Here is a 22,420-nt window from a genome sequence, read left to right on the forward strand (position 1 = left end):
AACCTACTAAAAGTATTGCCCGGACAGCCACGGCTTCGAGGGGAGTATGTAGCTGAAGAGATTGGTAGGGAACAGATTTTGCACGACAATTGCTACACCACTAGACGAGTGAGTGCAGCTGCCTCTGTCTTTCCTGAATACCGCGTATAGAGTGAGGAAGTTGGTTTGTGTGGGTTTAAATGTGTTTCTTGTAGGAACATGATATTTGGATGGTGTTTGTGCAGGATTTCATAGACTTCATCGAGATTTCTCATTAGGCCCCTACAGTTCCATTGGACAATGTTGTGAACAGCCATAAAAGTCCCCAAATAAAATTGATGCTGTAAGTAGAGTAATGCCATTATTCAAGGGGCCTTTTATGTGCGTATTATGTGTTCTGTGTAGGAGCTGTTACTCTGGGCAGTGGCTTTTTTGGCCGTCAACAGAGTGCCGTCTCTCCTTGGGCGTCTGTGATGCCGGTGAGGATGGCGTTAAATCAGTTTCATCATCTGATGTCCTCGGAGTTGCCATTGGGTCACGTTCATTCGGACGGGCGCCCCGAGGGACGCTTGGTGGCCTTGGCACATGTGAAGGCCGCGGCCGGACGGATGACGAAGCGGCCGCCGCTGCCCCCATGTCAGAGTTCGCAGTACCCCGCGGAGCCACACAGCGGCATTGGAGCAGGCACGGGAGAGGCGACACCACCTTCGAGCGTGTTTGTCGCCACTGTGACTGCGGAGTCCGCAGGCACTGTGGTGGCGTTGGCTGCCGTGGACTGCATGGTGGGGGGCGGTGGAGAGACCAGGTCAGCGGTGCTGTACTGGGTTCCCATCAAAACCTGACCCGCTCCACCCCCCGGCGAGCAGCGTCGGCGTAGCTTCCTAAAGGAAGCATCGCGAGTCTTTTCCGAGCCTCTGGGTATGAGATGTTTTCAGTTACTTTGAGATTTATTATTTCCTTCTCGTATTTGAACTTCTGACACGACCGAGAGTAAGCGGCGTGAGGCCTATCACAGTTACAACATTTGAACTGTGCTGTGCGGCAATCGTCCGTCTTGTGATCGTGCTCTGAGCATTTTGCACTTCCTTTCTAGGCCTCGACAGTTGTTAATAACATGCCTGTACCGTTGACACTTAAATAAGGGTCGCGGATTCGGGATGTATGGTCTCATCTGGCAGTGGAGGAAACGTGCTCTTACGGACTCTGGCAGGGTGCTACGTTCAAACGTCAGGAATATATGTTTGGTTCTTATCTCTTTTCAATTCGCGCCTCATTGTGAAACGTCTGACTGCCGTAACACCTTACTCACGCACGCCTTCGAGGATATCAGCATCACTTTCATTAAGAAGTTCAACTGACGAGATAACTCGTTGGCAGCTCTTGAGAGTACGATGGGGTGTCACAGTGATCGGTAGATCTCCAATGCTTGTTTGCTTTAGCAAGTTAGAAGACTGTTCTTTACTCTTGACTTCAATCAGCATGTCACCAGAGGTTAGCTTTTTTGCCTCGTGGTTTTTTCCAACAACACTTTCGATAAACTTTGCGATCAGGAACACGGACTTGGTGGGGATTGGTGTTTCTGTTTCAACTGATTGCATGACCAGTGTTTTTTTGTCAACTGATTGCATGACCAAAAATTCTGGGAAGTTCTCCGTGTTTGCGAACACAAGGTTTGAAACTGGTTTGAAGGTGGCTTCGGTGCGGGACCTCTTCGGAGCCCGATCAGGATTAGAAAAGGGTTTAGAAAATACCACGCGAAATTGTATAGAGCAGGGAACAGGGGTGCATTCTTCTATAGCCTTACCCTGATAGCTAGAGAGGTCACGCAGCTCCCCGCCCGCTAAACGGACAGGGAGCCCATCGGCCGGAGCTTGACCAAGGCTCCGGTGGCCACCGTTAGAGGCTTCTATCCCTCCGCGTTTCGACTCATTGCTACGGTTGGTCACAGCGTGAGTGGGGGGGCCCAGAGTCCGCGGTGCCGCCAGTACCGTCACCAAGATTGCCCAAGGTGCCCCGTGCCGGGGAAGATATTGAAGTCATCAGAAAGCTTACAACTAGTGTATTCAACCCTATCACATTTATTTTATCAGTAAGTATGTTCTGAGTGGATTTCGCATCTAACGAACCGATCTTCCTCCACAGTTGATCAGGTTGGTCGACTGATTCAAATTGTTTTTTATAAAAACGATTTCTTGCATTGCGTATGCCGTTAGTTAATTTGTTTCTTTGTTTTCTGAATTTATCTAGGGTTTTGGCATCTCTCGATTTATAGAATGATTGATATAACCTGTTTCATTTCTTGATGCGGCTATATAAATCACGTGAAATCTATGGTGAATCAAGATTTACCCTAGACTCTAGACGAGTGAATCAAGATTTATTCATTATCCACATTATTGTCAGCACCATCATCGCCCCTTGGCGCATACCTACACTATAGAGAAATAACTGGCGAGCCATACCGCTTCTGTTTCTCAGCGTGGGAGCGATCGGAAGACACCGCGGTTTTCCATCGCAATCAGAGTTATTTATTTGAATTGAATTTAATTTAATTTATTTTAATTCTTTATTATTTTCTTTATTTTTTATTATTCTTCATAAATTCTTTATTATTATTTATGACTTTGTCCTTCATATAAGGTATTCAGTAATAAAACACATCGGCTGACTTGCCTTGTTGCATTCAGGCAGCAAGCAATCTGATGGCATCTGTCGGTGGAACAGAAACGCGAAGCAGCTAATTAAATTCTTTAGGAAAGTTAACCTAAAAATATTTTATGTGAAACAACATGAAGGCGTTCAATTTTAGTGGTGGTATAAAACGTTCTTATTTGGGTAGGCAAAAATAAAAAAAGGCAAGTGGCCCTAATCCGTACAGAAAGCCACTAGTTCCTTGTGCTGCTCTAGCCCGGAGATCAGGTGTTATTAAGTCTTTAGTTGAGAGCTGGTGAGCCCGCACTCAAACTGCTCCGTGGTAGTGGAAGGGAGGAGTTGGGGTGGTCGGCGCCTGCCCATTCAAGATCGTATGTCGTATTGCGAGTATTAAATGTTGAGCAGTTGTAAGGGTTTCTAGTGGGAGATATATGCTGGGTAGGGGTTTTGTATGAAGAAACTCTTTGCGTCTGGAGTCTACGCCGTAGCATGGGGTCGCATATGTGAGGGGCGGGGGGGTGAGGGTAGGGTATTGGCGGTGGCTCTGGTGGTATTGGTGCAGTATATCAGTGTAATAGAATTCGGAGATACCATTGCTAGACAGGCTACACGTAAAAGGTTCTAGCAGACGGAAGATTTCATTAGGAAACAGCAAAGTATAGCAGTTTCCACCCAAGCTGACAGAAACGAATTAGCCTAGCTTTCGACGTTGATCAATCGGCGTAAGACAGATAACATACGCAAGTATCGTATAGAGAGGATTGAGCATGCTGTAAAGAAGGGAGACATCCTGAAACAGTCAAGAGGCGTCCTGACATGGGGAAGAATCGGATGTATGCACCTAAACACAAGCAAGGCAATAAGTAACAATAGTCATAGTAGCCAAAGAGTTCAATGGAGATCTGAACAGTAGCCGGGGCACCCAGGACATTGCCGAACGAGAAAGTAGCTCAGCAATTATAGACATGCCACAAATAACAACAGAAGTAGACAAGGGTTAGGAAAAAATATAAGGGGGCAAACCACCTGGTGCAAATCAGATAACAGCAGACCGCTTGAAGGATTGCAGGCAAATTGTACCAGAAAAACCTACAACCTAATGACTGCGACAGTACCAGAATCGTGCAAGAACGCGAACATCATTCTAATCCCTAAGAAATGTGACATAGAGGACTTCAAGAATTACAGGCCGATTATTTACTAGCAATCGTCTACAAGGTTCTTACAAAGGTAATCGCTAACCAAATTTTTCCCACTTTATAATAAAGTCAACCTAAAGAACAAGCATGGTTTCCAAAGGGTATTCAACAATTGACTGTATTCACACGATCAATCAGGTGATAGAAAAATGCGGGGAGTATAATCAACCCTTATGCATAGCCTTCAGAGATTATGACAAAGCATTTGACTTGGTCGCAACCTCAGCAGTCATGCAGTCGTTGCGGAATCAGGCTGTACACGAGCATTACGTAAGAAGACTACAAGATATCTAGAAAGGGTCCACAGATACCATCATTCACCATAAAAAGACCAGTAAAATATCTATAAGGAAGAGTGCCATACAAGCAGACAGAATCTGTCCAAAGCTATTCAAAGCATGTTTACAAGAGGTGTGCAAGACACTGAACTAGGAAATGTCGGCGTAAGGGTAAACGGAGACACATCACTAACCACAGATTTGCTGATGTTGTAGACTTGCTAACTACCTCGGGGGACAAATAGCAAAGCACGATTACCGCACTGGACAAGCAGAGTGGAATCGTGGGCCTGTCAATTATTACCCAGAAAACTAAGGTAATGCTGAATATCCTCGGGAGAAAACAGCGGTGTGGGGTAGGGGGCGAATCAGTGGAACTGGTAACCGAATATATCTGCTTGGGGTATGTAGTGACTCCGGATCTCAACCATGAGGCAGAGGTAAATAGATGGAGAAGAATGGGGTGGAGTGCATTACGAATGGATTCTAATATAATGCGGAGCAGTCTAGTATTGTCCCTGATGAAGCAAGCGCATCGCAGCTGCATCTTCCCGGTGCTCACCTACGGGGCATAAACTTGGAGGCTCACTAAACGGGTCCAACTTAAACTGAGGACGAGTCTTCGAGCTATTCAACGGAAAATGGTGCAGTGAAGGCAGAGCATTGCGCTAGTTTCTTGTTATCTGACTGCATTTTACTAGCGTAAAGGAGACGCCGACAAAAAAGAGGTACACAGGACACTCGCTAGCGAGTGTACTGTGTACTTCTGCTTCGTCCGCGTCTCTTTTTCGCTAGTAAAATGCAGGAAGATGATGGGTGCGATATTATGGGACAAGAAGAAAGCACAGTGGGTCAGGGAACAAACGCGTGTTTTGGACATTTCAAAAAAATTTAGAAGAACTGGGGTGGGTAGGGCGTGTAATGCGAAGAAAAGAGAACCGTTAGTCATTAGGGGAACAGAGTGGATCCTTAGAGGAGGCAAGCATGGCGTGGGTGTGGGAGAAAGTTAACTGGGCACGTGAGATCAACAAGTTTGCCAAAAATTGGCCGCAGTTAGCACAGGACCGGGATCATTGGAGGTCTAGGAGAGATCGAGAGAGAAGGCTCTTTTTTGAAAAAGCAGAGCCGACGTTTACAGTCGCTTACATGCTTGTGTGCTCGGGTTTGGGGAAGAGGGAACAAAATGCCCAAGAAAGAGCTGCGTTGACTCAGCCCGATGACGGAATCATACGCATTTGGTTTTTGTTTTGAGATTGGGCCACATAATTTACAATTTTGAAATAAACTGATGTCATCCAAATAAGAGAGCAGAATCCGTAGAGCTTCGAGAAGCAAATACATGGTCATAAAATAAATTTGAAAGTTTTTGGTCCCTGGTCTAGACGTTCATTGTTATGAAGGAAGTGTGATCGCGGTTTCATGTAGGCGGCACATACTAATGAAATATGTGTAAGTGTTTCAACACACGAGCAATTAACACAGTGCGGGTGAGGCGTCGCTCCAAGGGCAAATGGGTAACTGCTTGTGTATGCACAGCTCAGCCATAGGCGATGATACAACGTTTCCATGTTAATAGGAAGCTGTCTCAAGAGCCTTTATGTTATTTCTGGGTCAATAGTGTACCAAAAGCAGCTGGTATTTTGCAGGTTGCTGCATAGGCCGGTTCTTTCTGTCACAGCAAACTGGTGAGCCATGACAGAAGCTTCTATTTTCGCAAAATACACCTTGCGGTGTTTGCGGAGGAGGAGGCCTTTAAGGTAGCTCGGTCAGCTTTTTCCTTCCCGTTGATGCCGCTGTGTCCAGGCATACGCTACAATGTATTGTTGGGTCCAGCAGGGAAGGCATGGTTGTGAAGGTATGAGATGCCACAGATTGCGATTTGGGGGGCCGGGGTGAAATATAACTCCCCTACATATTGTTTTCATGGCTGCCTTGGAGTCTGCGAAGATGCTCCACTGGTGCCGCACACGGCGCAGGGTGTAAACAATCGCCTCTTTAGGAACGTAGAGCTTAGCTCAGCCGCTGTTGAGGATGTTTGTCGCTCTGGACGAAATGAAGGCATTTAACACGTAATGGTACGTATATTCAAGAAGAGGTTTGCATGGTTGATGAACCATCGGTGAATATGAACGTTCTTGCAGAATGCGCTCTATAAATATGCTCTAGAACGATGTGGAGGATTTCGGAATGGGGCATGTTGTTTTTGGGGCCAATGCCGGGAACACCGCTTTCAATTTGTAGGAGATCGAGCTAGGCTCCGCGGAAAGAATTGTGGCGGCATTTTTGGTAAGGGCTGGCTCGGAACAGACAGTGGTATGCTATGAATCGGTTGGGTGAAACCGGAGCTCCTGTACTTGGGCACGATACCACTTAGGAAGTAATTTCTTACGTGTAGCCGTTCCTTCAAGTGCACTCGAAAGGTATCTTGTTGTCTATTCACTTCAAAAAACAAATAACGTTTCTCTGCTGTGGCTCTAACACTCAAAAATCCTTTCGGAAATACACGGGCTTGCGTAGGTTGTTATTTCTGACCGGCTCAAGGCTTTTCTTGCTTGTTTGAGATATTTTACGTAGGTAGGGAGGCTGTTGATGATGATGGTGATGATGATGAGGATCGATGTAACGACTGGGAATAGGAATGTTTCAGGGGTGTGTTACCAAGGAACCGGCACCCTAATAGGAATGCCCGCAGTAGTGTATCGCGGGCAAGTACCGGTGCCGCCTCATTCCCTCGGAGTAAGCCATGACCTGGGGTGTACACAGTTTGCACGTGGTGCAGGGTTTTGATTGTCTGGAGAAGCTTAAGGCCAAACGTGAAATACATCTGGCCAGAACGTTTCGCCAAGCTTGCTGTGAGTCAGTGAGGACGGTTACATAGCCGGCAAGGGTTGCGGTGGAAGCGAGGGCTATGGCTGTATATTCGGTAGTTGTGGTGTTGATCTGGTGGTAGTTGCGGATGTTCGGACGGAGCGTTGAGAATTGAGGGCGACCATTACATGGGCTCTTCGGTGCGAGTAGGTTGCGACATCCGTGTATCGGGTGTATGGTTGTTGGAGTATCGTTTGTATAACAGGCAAACGCGGGATGGTGATTGACTGACATCGGAAGTACAGTATCTATTGTTACAAAGATTATCTGAGATTTTACCGGCCATACATTTAGTGCAAGTTCAAGTTAAGATTGAATCAGAGCAGCGCATTACACGGCGCATCATCCTAGGAGCTTATCCAAAATCGCGTTGTATGATTTTATTGTCACACTGTGCATGTGGGTGCTGCTGGATTGCTTTGGTGAATTGATTGCCTTCATAATGATACGAAGTTCCACTTCAGGTGCAGGCTTTCCTCTCTCACCTTTCTTTCGGCCGCAAAGGTTGCGTTTCAACCTCCTGCGAACATACGCCAATGACGACTCGGGCAAATTGCACCAATGCCTGAAAAACTACTAAGGTTTGTCCTGATCTCACTGGAAGTTACGCAGAGGGCAAAAAAGTAGGCGCGCATCTGCTGGCGTCCCTGAAAACTTCACCGCAAGACTGTAATCTTCGGCCGCCCCTCCCACGTACCTGCCTCTCTTGTCATCCGCCCACCTTTCACGCGGTTCTCCTCCTATCTCGGGTTACCCAATGGAGGTTGCGAAGTGCGATATTGCCGCGTTCGCTCTGAGATGATTGGGATTTAGAGCTCAAGCCAGGAGCTCGAGACTCTGGCAAGAGTGTTGTTTTGTGTTGTTGAAACAGTTTCAATGCATTTTGTTTGCTCTCGTATAAACTGAGGCATCATTTACTTTCACTCTAAAAAAATCTCCAACGCCAGTTATGTATTGACTTCTTCAAGCATGCCAACACTGTCTTTTTGCTGAACAATCTTGACAAACGTCCACAATATTTCTATATTTAGTAGATTGAATATACTTAAACGCTGAAATATTGAATTATTGATATAGTTGAACTTCATTTGAAATTGATTGAAATATTTAAACTTTGACCAGGCGGCAAATAGAGGAGCATACATACATAACCACATACTTACATTGTTACATATCTACATTCATACATGAATACGTACATACATACATACATGCCTACATGCATACATACAGACAGACAGACACACACACCTACATACATACATACACGCCTACATGCATACATACAGACATACAGACACACATACATACATACATTCATACATTGAGATACATACATACATGCATACATACACACATACAGGGAGCAGTTGAACTTTTGAAGGTGGTAGAGAATACCAGAAAAGAAAACTGAACAAGGTAAAAGCATGATTGTTGCCAATGTTTCAGCAAAGAGACTTGCAAAGAGACTTCAGCAAAGCGGCTTGCCCTGACGAAAGCAAGTCTCTTTGCTGAAACGTTGGCAAGAATCGTGCTTTTACCTTGTTCAAAGTTTTCTTTTATTACATACATACATACATACATACATACATACATACATACATACATACATACATACATACATACATACATACATACACACACATACATACATGCATACATACATGCACACATACAACACTACATACATACATACATACATACTGTAGGGACGCAGCCCACACTTGCGCCCGCGTAGGGTGAAATCCTGCTCCCATGTCGTGGAAGATAGTTTCAGAAAACAGACAGTACGTCGAACATCTGCCCGGTACCCTCCACTTCTTCTGTTGTCGGTCGCGCATAAGATGCTTAAACAGCTTAGGAACAAGCCAGACGTGGAACACAGGGAGAAAGAAAGAGAAAAGTTGAACTGCGCTGTCGTGCCGTACCTACATGATATTTCGCACAATCTCAAGAAAATGGGAAAACGCGTCAACGTTAACGTTGTCTTCTCTGCTCCCAACAAATTGTCGAAGCTAATGATCAGAGTCAATGGAAAAGAAAAAAAAGAAAAGCAAGTGCGCAACGCAGCATCGGGACCGGTTCGTGAATTGCTCAGTAGGCACAGTTTATTCTATTCTTCTACCGTGTGGCAGGCAGTACGTCGAACAGTCGGGTCGTTGCTTAAACGATCGGCTTAGAGAACACAGGAATAATGTAGATAATAAGATTAAAGGACATCTGGGCATACACTGCAGAGACTGCAGAGATTGTGAATGTCAGCCACTTTTTGATAAGACTAGGGTGTTAGCTCGACACGAGGATCAGTTGACACGAGAGATCATCGAGGCCCACCAGATAGTTTCCTTAAAAGACAACTGCGTTAGCACAGCTTCTTTAGCATTGACAAAGAAAGAACTGCAATACTTATCAAATCATTAGATTTTACCGTACACAAGCGCATTTCTAACGCGACCGTTTAAAATGTCATCCTTCACTTTTTTGTTTTTTTTTGTACTTGCTTGTGCTCCTCCCCATTTCCTCCTTTCTTTCATTAGCTGTGTATCTTCCCGTATAAAATCGGACATCATAGTGAAAATAAAATGAGTTGATAGTAGCGCCGTGTCCCGTTCACTTTGTTCGTCCTTGTTCAATTTGCGCTTACTTACACGGTGATTACAGTGCCGTGAGCGCGCCCCGAACACCGATACTGACGGCAATGCGCCATGTGCGTGTGCGCGCATGTGCGATGAGGCGCAACACACACGTGTAGTGCGCATAAAACCAGGAATATGCGCACAACCAACGAAGTGACCTAAAAGCCGCGCTCACAAGTGCAGTGGGGGGAGTTGGATGAGACAGCCCGGCCGCAGCGAATCGCCGGTATCGGAGCGGAAAGAGGCCGTAAACCGCAACCCTGACCCTTGGCCATCGGGTGGACGTGGACGGTTTGGCTCAGGACAATGGACTCGGACACTTTTGTGAGGGGTGAGGAAGCGCCGTCTTATTTTTTGCACCACGGAGGCAGTTGGCTTTCGTATGCCGTGATGCTCCCATGACCATTCTCTTCTAGGCGGATGTTTTTCCCGCATCTGTTGCCAAGAGTAAACCGGTGATTTCTGTTCCTTGTTTGTCGCCGTCGCTGTGTCGGGTGCGGTCAGGCTCGCGAACTCTTCACACAGGAAGGAGGCTATTACACTGACGCCCAACATGAATTCCTTTTTTTCCATTTGTCACCTTCGAGCCTTGACACGCTTCGCGAGCGATAATACCACCGTAATGTCGGAATGTTTTCTGAACGTCGTTAGAACAGTCCGCTTTCTTCGGGCCGCTAACTTATTCATTGTGTCATTTACCGGAAGACAAGGCGCGATGAATGCCAGGTGTACCACAGGCGTGGGCATTCCCGAACCAGCAGAGAATGCTTGGAAACATCCACCGCAAACCTACGCCTCACGACGAAGCTGTTCGTGGACTGGAACGGGCGAAAACTGCTCAAACAATCCTGTGAGTGACTCACCCTTATCGCCGAAAGGTCACCAATAAGCGAACTTTATTGCCAAAGTCGTAGCGTTTTTTTTTTCTTTTTTTCGTCGCTGCAATTTGCAGCGGTATTCCACCCTGTGTTGAAAGTATTTCGCCGCTACAACAATGCCAATAGACAAGAATGCAGATTCTTCGCTAAGGCTTGGTGAGCAAACACTCTTGAACCCTAAAATCGGACGCGCCTGGGCACTCCATTCTGATGGTTTCCCGCAGACTCACAGTAGCAAACACGGAGTTTGAAAAGCAACTGTTGACGCATGAGGCTAGCAAGCTTCACAGTGAGGCTTTATTGGATAATCGGGCACCAAAAGCTAATGAATGCAGCTGTCGCTGCATCGTAGCTTTGCACCTAAACTTGGTTGTGCCGACGTACTGGGGTCCCACCGGCAAAAAATCGGTGTTTGACTTCCTTTATGAATTCGCGGACTACCAAGAAGCCGTGGAGATTTCAGTAAGCGTGCTGTTAAGCAGGATTTGGCCAGTTGCTTTGCGGACGGCAGCCGGTGCTAGCAGGGTCCCCAGAAGCAATTTGAGGACATGATGTACTGCAAGGAACACTTTAAGCTAGTGTTTCTGCCGCCCGGGTATCAGTACCGGACCAAAGACCCACTTCGCGCGCTGACACAGGGAGAAAATGAAAGGCTTTGGGAATACGTGCGTTCTATGCAGGACCTGTACGAGCGAGCGGAACCAGCGGCACCCGAAGCGGAAAACATTTTCCGGGTCGTGCGACAATGCCACCCGAGGTTCCAGTCGTAATTCCGGTCCAGCCGGTTCTCCGACTTTGATGATCTCGCCAAAGAGGCCCCAGCCCTGCAAACTTCGCTGATGGCCACTGAATCCTACCAACCGCCGCCGCATCAAGAGGCGTGATTTGAGGATTCCTGTGCGTGCGTCTCCCAGGCGCCCTCCGGACGAGAACAGCCAAGGGCCCAAGGGAAGCAAGCAACGCGGCGAGCCCGGAAGGCAGTGCTGTTGGAAGGCGAAGGGTCCGACAACTGCCAACCACGGGGAATTGCCAAAAACAAACAGCGTAGAGCAGCCACGGCAGCAATGGTTCAGCGCTGACTCACCCCAGTGGTGAGGCGCCGCCATGGAAGATGGCTGCAGAGCTGGCTCACCCCAGCTGTGCGGCGCCGCCGTGGGAGCACCAGTTGGGTCGAAATGACCAGAGGCAAGTACCGCAAGGAATAGAGACATTTTCTAACCATCGCAAAACCATCTGTGCAGACGACAACAAGGAAGTGTCCCTATCACTAGAGTCGAGCAACAAGGAAAGGCGGCAACGTCTCTCCAGCAGACTGAGTGCTCGAGCTTTGCGAGCCAGGAGGCGCCACCTCGCCCTATCGCAGTGCAGCCAACAGATGAAAACGACAGTACACTGGTATTGTGGTCACCCACCCCGAAGGGGCACCTTGCTTTTCAAAGTGACGGCAGTGGTGACACCGCGGGCCCTGAGACCATGTGGGTTGAACCCACCCACGCCCTCGGCTGTGCGTGGCTTTGCCGTGTCCGGGGAAAAGGGAATCCTCGTGGTTGACCCGAAACCAGCGTTGTTTTGGACCTTCGTGGCCCCCTGGCAGAGGCAACACACCACTTCGTCCTCCGCTTCCCGTAGACGGCGCCCCCAGACTGACCCGACATGGGGGGGAATTAGCCAGTCGCCTTTTCCTATCTTCTCTATTCCTTTCCTTTCCTATTTTCTTTCCTAACCCTCTCCTGTCATCTTCAATCTTCCTAATTTCTCCGTTTTTTCTCTATGCAGCGAGGGTTAACGATGTGCGAAGGCTGCACCCTAGATTTCGAGCATAGGGTTATAGTTCCAGCGTACAGCTAGCGTGGGCTGCAACTCCACGCTCCCTTGTTGGGTTCCGTGGTGGGTGACTGGCCTTGCCACCGAACGCATTCCATATTTTATGGTTCCTTCTCCCTTCCAACCATAAGAACTGATCGGCCCCTGAAACTAGGCCCACTGAAGAACTATTCAAATCGATTTCTAACCTCGTTTTTAAGAACCCTGACAACTTACCACGCTTTCTAATGATGCAGTCAACTTATAAAGCAACCCCCGTCACCATAAAATGTGTGTTTTTAGTTGCAAAGTTCATTGAGAGTTTGAGAGGCAAAACCTATGAAGCGAAAAAGCTCAATTCCGAGGCCTGCTGATCAAAGTCAGGAGTAGAGAGCAATCCAACACCCGTTTGAAGCAGACCAAGCTAGCCGACCTTGAAATCACATTGACTCCCCACCATACCCTTAATAGCTGCCAATGTGTCAACTCTGAATCAGAACTGATGAACGAAGGAGACTATGGCCTGTTTGAAGGTTTCCGCGAGCAGGGGGTAACCGCTGTGCGACGCATCACCATGAGACGGTACAGAAAGGGAATTAAGACGGAGCACATAATATTGACCTTTGATCGCTGCACTTTGCCTGAGTACGTAAATGCAGGGTTTCTGCCTTGTAAGACCAGAGCATGCATCCCGAACTCGCGACGTTGTTTTATGTGTCAGAGGTATGGGCACGGCAGCAACTCGTGCCGAGGAAAACAAACATGTGCGAAGTGCTCGAAGCAGAACCACTCTGCAGACGACTGCAAAAGCACACAACTTAAGTGCAGCAACTGTGGAGGACCCCACGTAGCATACTCTCGCTCTTGCCAGGAGTTTAAGAAAGACAAAGGAATTAGCAACCTAAGAGTGACGCAAAATTTTTCATTTCCAGAAGCCCGTAAACGTTATGCTCTGCTTCCTTCAGGGAGCTACGCCAGTGCGGCCCGACGGGCGGTGAAGCAGCGTCTGGTTTCTGGGGCCACTCAGGTCAGTGAAACTGACTTGGTGGCGCACCCACACCTGGAGGTGCTGGTCTTGGCAGGCCAAACAACTCGTACATCTCCAGCAGTGCCCGCAGGCGTTGCACCTGAGAAGAATGGCACTGGGAGGGGCGTTGCTGTCGCTCCTCGACAGACTTCGGCCGCTGAAACTCCGGTGGCAGTGGATGTGGGTACAGGAGGCCCGTCTTCTGCAGCCGTGTCCAGCACATCGAAAAAGGTGGTGGCTGAATCTTCTGCCATCCCATCAAACGCGTTGCGGGATGGGCGCCGTAAAACCTCACTCCCGTGAACGGCCCCACACACCTCCTTCGACATATTAAGAGTTTGTTGCAAGAGTTGTTGAGCCCGTCAAGTTGCAATTGAGCAACTTTTTCCCGATTTCCCTTGATAAAGATTTGTATATGCTTTACTGGAAATAAACTTTCAACTTTCAACTTACATCGCGAATGAACCGCTGGCTGGTAGAACTAGAAAGCTTTGCTTTAAGAGCTAACGATATTTGTCCTACCCACGAACATGAGCCTGAAATATTACCGCGACAGATGTAAGAGCTGGGCCAGTGTCCTGCAAATCAGATACGGAGGCAGGCCGGACGTCTTATGCCCCGACGCAGCAGAACACCTAAAGAAGAAATCTTACACGGAAGTGGCAGTAGCGGAAGACAGCCTCCCGCGCTCATGCTTCACAATACTTAGTACCGCCACGCAAGAAGCAGAGCACGCTGCCTTCGCCCTGGTGCTGACTCGGCCAGCAACTAGGGTGAAATTTAGCGAGTCTAAGTCAGCCATTAAAAGTTATGACCGAGGCAGGATTCCCGACACTGCCTGGAAAATTCTCGCAAACGCTAAAGTGACAGCCGGAGAGGTGACGCTTACTCGGGCTCCAAATCATCAGCGTCTCATCGGGAACGAAAAGGCACATGCGACCGCCCGAGGTCTTGATTTCCTGACGATGGCCGAGGCTGCCCTCGACTCGTTTGTAGAACCTTCTCCGAGGGCATACCTGCTCGGAAGTTTTCTCGAAATTACTAAACAGTATAAAAACACGCGTAAGGCACAGCGTGTCAAAATTTTGTGGACCACGGCGACCGTGGCAGGAGCAGATGTGCGGCCAAGCGGGGGTGCTGCGCTTGCCGCTCAGCTTGTTGCGCGCCCACCATACTACAGAACAGTATTGACAACCAAATCTGACCGACCCACGCCGCGCCTGAAAAAGCCCTACATCGCCCTACACACTACGTTTACTGGCCCTACGTTCCACCCTACGCTAAAAAAATGACTATTTTGCGACATATATGTCAATTTGCGTGTAAATTTTATTTGTTTGTTTTAGTGCTTTTACAGCGCAGCTGTGTATGTTTCCGTTTTCAAAATATAGCGTGCCCGGGCAATTCGGCGTAGAACGGAAGTTTTCTGTCTACAGGGCTACGTTTTTGTGTTGTCATATTAAGGGTTCCTGGAGATACGTTTAGGGTTGCGTTTTTGGAGGTTTCCTCGAGGGTTCCTGGAGTTACGTTTTGACATGTCCACCTTGAAGGGCTTCCGGAACGACGTTATGGGCGCTGTTTTTTACCGTCAAGCATGTGCACATCACCGGCCGCTCACCCATTCATGATTGCACGGAGAACGGGGAGCTGCACACGCGCAGCCATGCTTCACACGATCACTGATTCAGAAACAATCTGATCGACAAATTATTAGCAGGCAGCTCCAACTCATGCTTTTCGAAACTACCATCAAACAGTATACCTACTTATAGTTTAACCTCGTTATAACGAACACTGATACAGGAATTTATCGGCTATAAAGAACTAGAAACAAACTTTGGTTGGTGACACTTCATTTCAGTGACTCCTATGTTTTTATGATGAAACCGAAACCGCGAGATAAGTGCCATATTGGCAAAAAAAATTTGGTTTGCGGGATGCTCAAAAGCTACTTGGGAAAATTCTCTACACCCAAAATTGCAGAAGAAAAGCCCCTTTCGTGTGAATACTGTGAACACGTCGTCCTGCTCAGGTCTGTGCAAAGCCATTACATAATAATCACATAATTCTTCAATTAGAAATTTGAAATTTGAAACCTGCCTTGTTCGCTGGTGATTTCACGTTGTCATGTTCAGGTCCATTTAATTAGAAAAGCCCCAATGACACAAGTACGCATTACCACGTTTATAGATTGGAAACCTAGAATAATGCGACTTTGTATGTAGGATTTTTGCACGAACCAGAGAACTGATTTGTTAGAGCCAATTTTTGCAGCTACTGTTCCAATGAACATCGGGTCAACGGATCAAAGAATATCGGATCAATAAAGAATAAAATTACTGCCCCGATACTGCTCTGTTATAACGAGGTTCGACTGTAGATGGCAATTGGCCGCTAAGTTGATTCTAACAGTACTCCGAGTTTTATTTGTTTTAATCATTCTGTAGTTCACAGAAGTGAACTACGTAGTTGAGAAATATTGGGAAATTGCGGCCTGCAGTCAATAAATGCGCTCTCACAGAAGGAAAATTATCATCCACGTGTTTGGCCGCTACAACAAAATTAGAGGCCTTTAACTTTCATTGTGGTAGTTTACTTGGAGGTATCCTCACTAGCGAATTACAAATAAGCGTGATTTGTTTCGCCCACACGTTGGTCTATTCACAGCTTCACGGGGCATCTTTCTGCATTGCGTAAAATGATGGTGAATTTTAACTGCAGAACACTTTAGCGGCTCGCCTTGTCATCGTAGCTCGCTCGCTGGACCCAAGCAGACCCCACGGCGTGCCGTCATAGCTGAGTCCCGTCGTAGCAGCGTCCCACAGAGGCTTCGAAAGCCAAGCGGTTTTATAGTCATAAGCGTTCGAAACTCGTGAAACGCTGGCGCTTGTCATACATCTCCCCGTTGTTTAGGGCAAAGAAAACAGCACGTACTATCGGCGTCCAATGAAATGTGAACACGAAAATACGAACCAGAACGTGCAAAATCGAACAATACTTCTCGTAGAGTTCATATAATGGCTTGATATTCGTATGTTTGCAGGTAACCTTTTTCCAACTTTGTTTTTGTAACTAAGCCAGCTGTCATTTGGATTTGCTCGGAAAGAAATCACGCTATTGGTGTGTTCAGGTTCATAATTTCCACAACGTGCCGCAGTTCACATCATCAGTTCACAACATGCCGCAGTTGGCGGCATGTTGTGAACTGGCAGTGACGACTGTTTTGCATTACTGCACGTGAGCATGGTCATGCAATTTGCTTAGTTTTTTCTTCTTAGAATATGCCGCCAACTGCAAGTGTCTGTGAAATGTCCGAACTAAAAGGTGTTCAGTGTTCTCAAAACATTGACGCAGACCAACAACATTTCAGATGTTCTGTATGTTTCGGCGCGCATCACTTGGGGCCTGTTTGTGCTGGGGTCGCTGAAGCAACGTTTGCTTCTATGGGAGTGAAGAGGGATAAGTGGCGATGCAAACAGTGTCGTGTCCAAGCGACTTCGCAATCAGAACCCTATACCGTGTCTGAGCAACTAGCTGACATTACTGAAAAGCTAGGCATCCTCGTGTCTATTAAGGAACGTTTCGAGTCGCTCTCATCCCTGGAGATCCAAATTGATGAGCTTCTTACGCTGAAACTTCAAGTTGAATCACTGAAATCTGTCGTTAGTGAAGTTCAGCTGTCTCTAGACAACCTTTGGACAAAATACAACACTATCGTGACTGAAAATGATGCTCCAGACGCTACTGTAACTGCTTTGTCATCACAGGTGCAAGAGCTTGAGACTTGTGTCACCTCACAAGCCTCAATTATTGAACAACTTCAGAGTGACTTGAATGACTCTGAACAGCACAGCCGACTAGCAAACCTAGAAATTCACTGCCTTCCCGTAACACCCGATGAGATTCTGCCTGGTATACTCACAAATGTTGCTCAAAAGCTTGACATCCCTTTCTTTTCCGGTGACGTTGTTGCTGCTCATAGGTTAGCTCCTCTTTGAAATAAGCCGGCACCTGTTTTGGTTAGCTTCACTTCGGCCAAAGGTAGGAACCTCTGGTTAGATAAGCGTTCAAAACTCAGAGAATGTGCTCAGAACGGTGACCTTCTAGTTGTGTTTTTCTCGGAAATCTTGTCGAAGAAAAACAGGGAGCTCTACTGGGTTGCGCGTGCGGCGGCAAAGGACAAATCATGTAAGTTCATTTGGGTAAAAAACGGCCACACGTTCCCCAAGTAGAGGGAGGGTGATTCTTCATTTCGCGTCTCGCCTGCACCTGACCTTATTCAGCTCGTTTAGAGGAGATACGTAATTCTGCGTACCAGATTCTTTCATGGCATCAGACTCTCTTTTATTTAAAGATTTCTCGGTTTTTTATAATACTTTCCTATCAACTACTGTAGGTTTTTTTAGATGTATTCATGTTAACATTCGAAGTGTACGTAAGCACTGGGGCGAATTTTCCTGTATTGTTCACAATTTAAAAGATGCAGCTGATGTTTTCGTACTAACTGAAATGCACCTTGCGGAGAACATAACCCACCCATTTTCCTTAGCAGGCTATTCTAGTTTTCTCGAACGCATAGTAACAAGGCAGGGGGCGGCATCGCAATGTTCGTGAAGAATAACTGGGCTTCTGATCAGCTCGATTTTTTGCTCGTGACAGCTGAATGCTTCATGATTCGTGTTCAGAAGGCTACGTCAGATATCAGATTGCTCGCAATCTATAGGCCCCCTAACCTAAACCCTCGACAATTTATCGAAGAAATAAATGACATACGCATCCCCTCCGGTTACTTTTGCATGGTGGGGAACGTAAACATCAACACAATGAAAAATAAGCAACCATTGGTTGTTGATTATTAAACGCTCTTGCAGATAAAGGAATTGAAGCTGCGGTAAATAGTCCAACCCGTGTCGAGCTTCGACGTGACAAGATAGTGTCATCATGCATTGATCATGTGAATGTCCACTTCGAACATAAAAATAGGTTTCTTTCAATATTAAACAAAAAATGTCCGATCACTTTTAAGTGCGAATGCACTTCTTAAGCGAGCCTGAATCGTCCGCCGCTGTGTTCCGCATAGCAACAGCTGCGGGTTCGCGCGCTCCTCGTCTTCCCTAGCAACGGGGGGAGATGGGCGCGCGCTGCCTCGCCGCTTACATGGCACATACCCACGTGGGGGATTGGCCAGGAATCGGGCGTGAGAAGGGCTAATGCACCCGCTTAAAGGAGTACTGACACGAACTTTCAAAGCTATGATCCGCTCTAGCAATCAAGTACAACGACAACACAAATAGGTGTCTGTGAATAAATGCATCTTTCTTTCTTTGTAGTTGTGTGTGTATGTGATCTCTCTTTCGCGAACATTACCGAACCACGCAAATTCAACTCGTGCATTCGCACTTTCACATTCTTCCCCTCGGGGAAATGCGGGGAATTTTTTTCGTCGGGTGCCGGATATTCAGTGATTCTAACATTGCCGTATCGAATGCACAGAAATGCACAGAATGCACAGAATGCACAGATAAACGACAAGTGGACTTGGCAGTAGCAAATTTTGACTGGAACCTTTTCCTCTCTTCTACGCCTCCGAGCGATCTTTCTGACTGCTTTGTTTCCCAGGTAACTACGATCATGGAAGCTTCGAAAAGAACAGTGATTTTAAAACAGAAGAGAATTGATTTTCCTGGGATCAATTCTTCGGTGCTTGAAGCAATAGTAGAAAGAGAATGGGACTAGGCCCGTTGCAGACGCTCACGCAAAAATGATCATTTAAGAGCCCAATTTATAAGCCCGTAACAAACGAAATGCTGTTCTTCGCTCTGAAAAAAGAAAATATTTTCACAGCATATTCAGCGATTCCCGAAATAGACCGGCCAAAACAGGGTCTACCATTAATCGGTTACGGGGCAAAACAGCTAAACATGCCTCTGATATAATTGCCCAAAACTTTGGTGCGGCATCATTTGCCCCGCTAACGAGTTCAACTGCTTCTTTTCCTCTGCTGGTCAAGCCATTAGTAGTAATCCGAAGATTCAAAGTATTAGTTCTGTTAAGGATTCTGCGTTTCTTCCCCCATGTACCGAGGAAGGTTTAAGGTATATCTTATCTGGATTCAATCAGCGGAAATCACCAGGTTTGGATGGCGTATCCGTTGAATTACTTTGTAGGCATTTTGATGAACCCAAATGTGTCATTCTTGCCATCATCAATGATATTACTGCAACCCAAATCGTGCCAAAAGGTTTAAAAAAGGCTCTTGTTAGACCTCTTTACAAGAAAGGCGGAAAGAATAGTGTCAATAGCTACCCAGGTATATCAATTTTGCACGCAATTGCCCTCGTACTAGAAAAACATTTGGTATTTACAATGACTTCCTTTATCGAAAACACGACATACTGTCGTCCAACCAATATGGTTTCACTGCTGGTAGGGGTACACAAAAAGCTCTGGATGACCTTTCTGATGAACCTAATAATGCCATTGATCACAATGAATTTGCTGTTCAGTGTTTCTTGATGTATCAGAAGCATTTGATTCTGTAAACCACGATGTAATGCTTGACAAACTGCACCAATATGGTTTCCGTGGGCCTTTCCTTTTGCTATTAGAAAAAACATTCGTAACCGCCGACAGAATGTTGTATTGGGTAAAATTACAAGCTCCCCACAAGTACTGCCCACTGGCGTTCCGCAAGGGCGTAACTTGGCACCATTGCTTTTTAACTTATATGTGAACAATATTTCAAACTGTGTACTTCATTCCCGGGTATTTCAGTAGGCGGATGACACTCTGCTAGTTTTGAGGCATAGTGCCTTCGATCTTGCCGTTGGGAATCTGCAACATGATTGTGAACAGATAATAAAGTTGTTTAGCAGCAACGAAATTCTAATCAACACTAAGGAAACTCAATTTGGTTGCTTTCATAATAGTTTAAAGCCAATACCGAAAGTTACATCAATTTTCTGCATGCACCTGGTTGTTCGAACTGTAAATGCACTCCTATTTTCCCTCTGGCCTCTGTTAAATACTTGGGTGTATTGTTTATTCTAACATGTCTTGGAATACGCATCTGGCCTTTATATGTTCTCAGCTGAAGAAAACTGCCTGTTTGATGTACTGGCTCAAATCACTTTGTTCCTTAATCGTACGTAAGCAAATTGCATTTCCCTTAGCCTATTCCACATTAAGGTACGGAATTTGTTATTTTTACTTTTGCTCTGATTTCTGGAAAAATAAGGTGAATGCTATTTTACGTTCGATACTCAAACACGTTTTGAATGGTACACCAGATCTTGACAACAAAGATGACTTTCGTGTTTTGCGCATGCCCATTTTACCTTGTTGTTTAAACAAACAATTGTACTTGAGTATATTTGGTCTCAGCAATTTTGCTAGCAGTACACTCCTGTGCGGGATTTACGCCCTCGCGATCGTTTTCTTTTACCACGAACATGTGAAGATTTGGTGAAAATGTTCGCGAATACTATGTCCCGATGGTCCTGAATTCTTTTCCAGACGACTTCTTTTTGATGAATAGTCGAAAGCAAATTAAAAACAGTCTCCTTGAACTTCACTATCGCCTTTAACAGTATCGCCTTTAACAGTGCTGCTTTCTTTTTATATTCTTCTTCGTGTTCGCCTTTTTTTACAGCAAAGCCGTAAATGGCTAGGATCCACCAGATCGTCTCCGGTCCCCGAGCGATGGAGACAGGAATCGCTAGCGAGCGCAGCGCCACGTTGCGGAACCCGCTCAAATCCCCGTTATCGTAAAACTGCGCGCCACACCCCCGGGGCATGGAAAAAATCATAAAAAATTGAAAAGGTCCGAGGGCCTTCATAGAGCATGCACCGTGATTACCATACCTGTGCTATAATAAATTTCCACCCACGATTCCTGTGTGTTTTGTAGCGTAAGCTACACTGGCCGAGGTTGAGAAGTTTCGCGAGTGCCGTGAAGGGCCGTTCTGCGCAATGGAGAGGCATTGGATTGGATTCGATTCGATTGGCTTGGCTTGGCATGGCTTGTATTGGATTTCGATTGGATTAAAGTGGATTATGTTGGATTGTGTTGCGTCATAGCCGCGGCAGACACACTGGCGCCAGCGCATGTCCAGGTGTGCACCTCTATTGCGCAGTAGCCAAGCCTGACGCTGCGTCGGCGCCGCTTGATAGCCGTTTCACGTGGCTCGTGAAGAGCCGGGCTGAACATGCGCGAGCAGCAGTGACTGGACAGGACTGGACTTTCAGTTAATAACCAAGAACAGTGCTCGATCACAAATTAAAAACAAATGTGTTTTGCTTCGTGCACCCCTTGAACTACGACCCAGTCAAACCTTACGTTGAGACTCGGCACCGCAGCTTTGCTGGCCATCCCTCTTCACGAGGTGGAAGGGCTCTGAATTTTGTTTGTCTAAATTATCATTCTTTTACAACTTCTGCCTCTTTGTTGGTTTGCGACGTGTTTCGTGCGGCCGGGAACTGCCCTTCAAGCCCTTGTGGCTTTGCCAGACCCGCATTTGTATTCTGTTTTGATTGAATCAATAAACACTATTATTATTATTATTATTTTAGTGTTCGCGTTTTATTTGATGCCGATAGGTGCCGGACAGCGTCCAGATGGCGACACGGAGTTAGCGACACCCAGCTCCCCCTTCTCGCAGATATGCGCGACACTGGGTAGATCACCACAAGCCGTTACGTTACTGGCTAGGATGCGGTCCTCTTTTTGCACCGCGGACGAAGCATATTAGTTGCCCCTTTTAGGTTTAAAGCGAAGCAAGAGATTGTACAGTAATCCTGCCACATAGTGCAGAAGAATGGAGAAGGGTTTATCCGGTTGAATTTGCGTATGGGAAGGCTATTAAGGGCACATAGGCGTGATGTCCCTTATGAAAATGAACTTTTCCTTTCTGTTTACTTTGTGTCTCCTGCATGTTGACTGTGTGGCCTTTCTTTTGACTTTTCCTTTGTGTTACCTCTAGGACATAAGCAGGCTGTGTACTTTTTATAGACTGCCGGATAAACAGCCATGATGTTTTACCTTTATATGTACTATCGTAAAGACAAAGTTTAAATTTCTATACGAAGATTTTATTTCGGA

This window comes from Haemaphysalis longicornis, unplaced genomic scaffold, assembly GCF_048455015.1.
Source record: "Haemaphysalis longicornis isolate Haplotype H1 unplaced genomic scaffold, Haemaphysalis longicornis Haplotype H1 scaffold_10, whole genome shotgun sequence".
Lineage (NCBI taxonomy): Eukaryota > Metazoa > Arthropoda > Arachnida > Ixodida > Ixodidae > Haemaphysalis > Haemaphysalis longicornis.